This window comes from Capricornis sumatraensis, chromosome 1 (assembly GCF_032405125.1).
Source record: "Capricornis sumatraensis isolate serow.1 chromosome 1, serow.2, whole genome shotgun sequence".
NCBI classification, from domain to species: Eukaryota; Metazoa; Chordata; class Mammalia; order Artiodactyla; family Bovidae; genus Capricornis; species Capricornis sumatraensis.
The window spans coordinates 234,110,127-234,117,606 of record NC_091069.1 but is presented as its reverse complement, the minus strand read 5'-3'; positions in this window follow the sequence as shown (position 1 = coordinate 234,117,606).

Here is a 7,480-nt window from a genome sequence, read left to right as displayed (position 1 = left end):
TCATTTCTCCATGTTATCACATAAATCAGCAGTTTGCTCTTTTTCATTACTGTGCAGTATTTCATTGTAAAAAAATTCACTACTTATTTATCAGTTCTACTACTAATGGGTATTTGGATTGTTTCCAGTTTGGAACTATGATGAATGAAGCTGCCATGAACACTCTTCAGGTGGACATATGCAGGGCTTGGGTTTTAAAAGCTCATCTGGGGACACTGTGAGATGAAACCATCAGCCTAAGCAAAGTAAGGAAATGATGCATAGAAGCCCTCATGAAGCCAGGACCATCAGCAGGGCTATATTTTTGGTGGTAGACTAGGAAAAGAGTCTACCCATAAGTACAGGCTAAATAGGACATCAGTCTGCCTCTGTATGAGATCTGGGGGGGGCGGGAAACCCTCCCCTGGGAATTAGGATCACAGCCCCATACCTCACATAACTTTAAAATTAAAATTTACACTATCAGTATACCCTAAAAAACCTCAAGCTGATGAATTAGCACAGAAATATGTTATAAGCTGGTAATATCCCTAGAGACTCTGATAGAAGTGAATGAGAAATCACTGTAGAAGGACACAGTTTCATCCCACACTGTGCAGGATTCCAATAGATAAATGTTCACTGAACATAAGTCTAAAATTAAAAAAGCAAATGACTCTCACCTTGAGTGAGAGTCAGCAAACATATATAATTTAAGTGGAAAAAAGGATGCTTATACTCATAAGAGCTTCAGATAACAGAACAATATAATAGAGACCATAAATAAATGTGTTAAAATAATAACCAAAAAATGAATGATATGTGATCATAAGAAACAAGACATTATATTTTTTTTAAGTTGGAAAATTTTTTAAATAAACATGGAATTCTTGGATGCTAAAAATTCAGCCATTTATACCAAAAACCACTGAATTATATACTTTAATTGGGTGAATTGTATGGTATGTGAATTACATCTCAATGAATTTTTTTGTAAGTTCAATCATTGAAATAATGCTTAAAAACTTAAGACAGGTTTAGTGAAATAGTGCTAGACAAAGCTGTACTGAGAAGCTATGCACTAGAAGATGAACTTAAGGAAATTCCAAAAAGCAAAAATAGATAAAAAGATATAAAAATATGAAGGAGCATTTTAAAAAGCTGAGGATAGAACAATAATGTTCACCTATATCTAATTTCCAGAAAAAGGCTAAATGAGGGGGAGTATATTTGAAAAAATTGTAAGAAATAATGGGTGAGATTTCCAGAATTGATGAAGACACAGCTTCTCAGATTTAGGAATCATAAGTACGAGGGAAATAAATAAACTTGAACCTAGACATATGCTTCAGAGTAAAATGGAATCAAGATTGCCGGGAGAAATATCAATTACCTCAGATATGCAGATGACACCACCCTTATGGTAGAAAGTGAAGAGGAACTAAAAAGCCTCTTGATGAAAGTGAAAGTGGAGAGCGAAAAAGTTGGCTTAAAGCTCAACATTCAAAAAACAAAGATCATGGCACCTGGTCCCATCATTTCATGGAAAATAGATGGGAAACAGTGGAAACAGTGTCAGACTTTATTTTGGGGGGCTCCAAAATCACTGCAGATGGTGACTGCAGCCATGAAATTAAAAGACACTTACTCCTTGGAAGAAAAGTTATGACCAACCTAGATAGCATATTCAAAAGCAGAGACATTACTTTGCCGACTAAGGTCCATCTAGTCAAGGCTATGGTTTTTCCTGTGGTCATGTATGGATGTGAGAGTTGGACTGTGAAGAAGGCTGAGCGCCAAAGAATTGACACTTTTGAACTGTGGTGTTGGAGAAGACTCTTGAGAGTCCCTTGGACTGCAAGGAGATCCAATCAGTCCATTCTGAAGGAGATCAACCCTGGGATTTCTTTGGAAGAAATGATGCTAAAGCTGAAACTCCAGTACTTTGGCCACCTCATGTGAAGAGTTGACTCATTGGAAAAGACTGATGCTGGGAGGGATTGGGGGCAGGAGGAGAAGGGGATGACAGAGGATGAGATGGCTGGATGGCATCACTGATTCAATGGATGTGAGTCTGAGTGAACTGCGGGAGTTGGTGATGGACAGGGAGGCCTGGCGTGCTGTGATTCATGGGGTCGCAAAGAGTCGGACACGACTGAGCGACTGAATTGAACTGAACTGAATTGAAAACTATAGAACACCCAAGAAAATCTTACAAGCTGCTAGAGATAAAGGGTAAACTTTCAATAAAATAATAATTAGACTGGTAGAGACTGCACAGTAACAGATTTTCCTACAAAATAGTATTAATTAAACTAGTACAGCCTCAACAATAGCATCAATGAAGGGCAGAAGACTATATGAAAAATATCTTTCAAATACTGAGAAAATACAGTCAACCATCTATAACAATAATATCAGCTAGACTTGTATCCTAGTATCCTAGGATGACTAACTTCACCCTATGTGCTATGCTTAGCCTCTCAGTCATGTCCTACTCTTTGCGACCGCATGGACTAGCCCGCCAGGCTCCTCTGTGTATGGGAGTCTCCAGGCAAGAATACTGGAGCAGGTTGCCATTTCCTCCTCCAGGGGATCTTCCCAATCCAGGGACTGAACCCAGGTCTCCCACAACGCAGGTGGATTCTTTACCAGTTGAGCTACCAGGAAAGCCCCAATTTTATCCTAGTGAAGTTGTTTCAAACAAATCAGAACTGAGTTTACCACTTCAGACCCAACATGGAAAAAAAAAAACTGAGAAAACTACCAAAGATAAAGGAAACTAAATAAGTACAAAAGGTACAAAAAGCAATTGTGCTTATTATTTTTCCAAATATTTATAATGTGTCATATTGAAGATTAAATATATGTATGTGTGTATGTAGACAAAAACAGAGCACAAGAATTCTCCATATGTGAAAAATGTGATGATTATTAATATTGTCCATTTGGTGAACTTGTCCCCTTCCTGGCCAGACACTGACTACTGACCATAGTATGGTAAAGAGGTGTGACTTCAGAGACAATAAGCAGACATGTGAGTGAAGCAGGAGTGACTCAAGATCAAGCCAAGTTATTTCAAGGTGCGAGAAACAGAAACAAGTCAGAACAGAGATGGAGCTAGGCACTGATATGAATGAGCTGGTAAGATGAGATCCTGGATCAGTGGGGGGGTCAGGAGGCAGGGGGGCGGGAAAGGCAGGCTCCAGGCAACAGACTGGAGCATAATTCCTAATTCCCTGCCCTCTGGTAGAAAGAATATGGCAAAGAAGTCAGGTTTTCCAAGGGATGCAGGCAGATAGGCATCTGAATATACTATAAAGGACTGGGGACGCAGGAGGCACTGAGGCACCTGAGACTCCAGCCCTTAGTTGAAAAGCAGGCAGAATCCTTGACTGCCTGACCTGATGCCGTCTCCCACATTCCAGAAGAGAGTCAGGCCCCATGCTGGTTGTTGAGAGCTTACTGGGATGAAACTAGGACAAGGCAGCTCCAATAAATGAGAACTTCTCTCTCATTCTAATTAGAAAATCAGATCTTACTAAAAGAAAGCAATGGAACCATTTCCTAGGACCCAAAAGTACTTTTAAAACTAAGATGCTGTCTGTAATATGATAAGAAAACTGTACATTCACAGTATGAACTAAGCAAAGAGCTTCTGGTTAGTTGTTTGATTAACAGAGGCGAAGGTGCCAAGTAAGAAAAACACACCCACCCCTGCTCTGTTTTTAGGTGCCAGATTCTCTTTTTGTGTTATTTTCATGTTACAGAGCTAATCTTCACTCATTTAAATGATAGCCTGCTACCTGTAAGAGGTCTAGTCTCTAACTTGTTTAAGAACATTATGGAATGTCATAAAACAATAAGAGTGGGAGACATTCAGTTCATTAATTATATTTATGACATCATACACTTGAGATGTAACTCAAAATGAACATTTTAAAATTCTTTTCCTCCCTCTTTGGGTTTTTCAAAACATAAAATCCCAGCAGTCTTCATTTTTTGTATGGGCAATTTTAATTTGATTTCTCTTCTGAAAAAGTTTATAGTACGTTTAAACAAAGTTAAAAGTGTTCCCACTATTTTTCAACATCTAACACAATATAGAGCTTTTAAAAATTATATTACGCAAATCAGGCTACATTTGGATTTTGTAATATGGCTCTACACCAAGCATCTTCAAGCACCAGATCCCCCTTCCTTTAAAGGTTATTTTACTTATTTATTTTATTTCTGGCTGTGCTGGGTCTGTGTTGCTGTGTGCAGGCTTTCTCTAGCTTCAGAGAATAGGGACTACTGTCTAGTTGCAATGCACAGGTTTCTCATTGCAGTGGCTACTCTTGTTGCAGAGCACAGGCTAGGGTGTGCAGACTCAGTAGCTGCAACTCAGAGACTCTACAGTTTTAGCACATGAGCTTAGATGCCCCTGGGCATGTGGGATCTTCCCAGACCAGGGAGAGAACCCATGTCCCTTGCATTGACAGGCAGATTCTTAACAACTGGACCACCAGGGAAGTCCACCAGATTCCCTTTTATGTTCCAGCTACATCTTGTGTCCATGTGATCGGCCAAAGGTCAAGGATAAAGGGCCTACTGTGTGTGCTGAAGAGATAGGTAGACAGGTTGAGGGATAAGAAGCTTCTGAAGGCAACTGTCGCACCTCCCTACACCGCCTTTCTTCCATTGCTGATCAGTTTCCTCAATAGCAATAAAAAAGTTTTCATCAAGAGTAATTTAAATCCACATGTTAAATTATTCACTGAGAGCAAATTGTGTTGGAGTTGCAGGAGGAAGAACTGAATTCTTAATTTGTACAGACTCCAAATAAGGCACATTACTACTGAATATTTGTTACCTTCCAAAGTTCAAACATTACATTCTAACCCCCAACATTATGGTATTAGGAGGTAGGGCCCTTGGGAGGTGATTAAGTCATGATGGTGGAGCCCTTGTGAATGGAATTAGCGCCCTTAAGACAGACTCCCTCGAGTTTGGGGGAGAATGGATACACGTGTATGTATGGCTGAGTCCCTTTGCTATCTACCTGAAACTATCACAACATTGTTAATCAGCTATACTTCGATAGAAAATAAAAAATCTTTAAAAAAAAAAAAAAGAAGGGGGAGAAAAAGAGACCCCCCTCTTACCCCTTGCACCATAACAGCAAGAAATGGCCATCTTTGAACCAGTAAGAAAGCTTTCACCAAACACCTGATCTGCCATCACTTTGATCTTAGACTTCAAGACTCCAGAACCTTGAGAAATACATTTCTGTTGCTTATAAGCCACCCAGACTAAAGTATTCTGTTATAACAGCCTAACAGACTAAGACACACATGCATCCTCTATTTTCAGTCCCCACAAGCCTATGAGATGGACAGGATTAATATTCTCATTTTACAGATGAGGATCCCAAAGCTTAGAAATACTCAGCCACTCTCCCCAGGTCCATAGCTGGTAAAACAAGAGAAGAGATCTGAAGCCAGGCAGTGTGGATTCAGGTTGCCATGCTCTTAGTCACCTCCCTGGGACCCTGAGAAATAGCATGAAGTATAGAGAAGTCAAAGTCTCTCAGTCGTGTCAAATTCTTCACGACCTATGGACTGTAGACCCCCAGGCTCCTCTGTCCATGGAATTCTCCAGGAAAGAATACTTTAATGGGTTGCCATTTCCTTCTCCAGGGGATCTTCCGAACCCAGCGATCCAACCTGGGCCTCCTGCATTGTAAGCAGACTCTACCAAATGAGCCACCAAGGTAGCATGAAAGTGAAAGTGAAAGTGAAGTCACTCAGTCGTGTCCGACTCTTTGCGACCCCATGAATTGCAGCACACCAGGCCTCCCTGTCCATCACCAGCTCCCGGAGTTCACTCAGACTCGCGTCCATCGAGTCAGTGATGCCATCCAGCCATCTCATCCTCAGTCGTCCCCTTCTCCTCCTGCCCCCAATCCCTCCCAGCATCAAAATCTTTTCCAGTGAGTCAACTCTTCGCGTGAGGTGGCCAAAGTACTGGAGTTTCAGCTTTAGCATCACTCCTTCCAAAGAAATCCCAGGAAAGCGTAGGAGGCAGCAAATGCAAATTGATCCCATCCAGACTGTCTGTGAAGTGCAGGGTAAGTGTTCTGGAGCTCATCTGGAGTCCTTTCTCAATCCCCTGGACCCACATTTAGGTCTCAGAAATGCCTTCCATACATTTTTATTTGAAAGTCATTCAAATTTACAACTGTGGAAGTCAAGGGTTGTTTGCCTTGCCTGAGTTTCCTGAGCAGCAGCTCTTCCTCCCCCTGGCCAGGTGCACCAGAAGGCCTCCTCCTCTATGCCCCACAAAACAGGAAATAAGAGGTACCCTGGGATTCTTCTTGGTATCACTGTCCAAAGCTGCAGGGAAACGGTGATAGATGCCCCCACATTCTCAGTTCAGAAAGTCCCCAGCAGTGGAAGAGAAATGAATGAGAGGTGTGGGGTCCTCAGCCCTTGTGGAGACATAGAGTGGCCAGAGAGAGGCTATTCCTGCTCCAGTTTGTATCCTCTGTGAGACCAAGAAGGAGCTGCCATTATGAGTAAGGATTCCAAGCTGGAGACCTGGACAGGAGGAGCTGTGAGGTGGGTGGTCCCGGCAGGGTTAGTGGGGGAAGACAGAGCCAGGTCTCCAATGTCAGAGAACTGTGCAGTGAGTCCTACAAAGAACTCAGCAATGCACCCCCAGGACAGGCTGCCTTCAGGCATTCTCCATACAGAGGGCACCAAGAACCAGATGCATTGACTAGAGTAGCAGCACTGACCACCAGAGACCACCAGTCTCCATGCCAGATGAGGTACCCTCTCATTTTCCCATCAGATAAGCCAGAACACAGAACAGAGGAAAAGGGTATGACAGCTGATGACATAGCCAACTCACACCCCCAAAATACCATTCAGAGACACAGCTCTGGAAGGAGAGAGTTTTGAATCAGACATGAGGTTGCATTTTTGTGAGCAAATAGGATAGAGTCTTTAATACTGGAATGAAACACATTTAATAACCAGAAGTAGCTGAAAAGTTGTATACTCTTGTCTAGAGATTGATGAAGGGACAGCTACTGTCAACTGGAAAGAAGGGGAGGTCAACATAGCATAGCTGGAGGGCAGAGACACTAGAAAAAGTTATTCACCCCAATAGTTGAGATGCTGTGAGAGCTACTGCACTAAGATGATTAGAATCAAAAAGTCAGATAATTGCAAGTGTTGGTAAGGATTCAGAGAAATCAGAACCTTCATTCATTGCTGGAGAGAAAGTAAATGGTGGCACCATTTTGGAAAATAGTGTGGCAGTTTGTCAAACAGAGTTATCATTTAGCTCAGAAATTCCACTCCTTGGTATGTTATATCTAAGAGAATAAAAAACATGTCCACACAAAAACTTGAATGCAAATGTTCACAGCAGTGTTATTCATGAAAACTAAAAGATGGAAACAAAACCAAAGTGATTTAACTGATATATGTAATATATCCACATAACAATA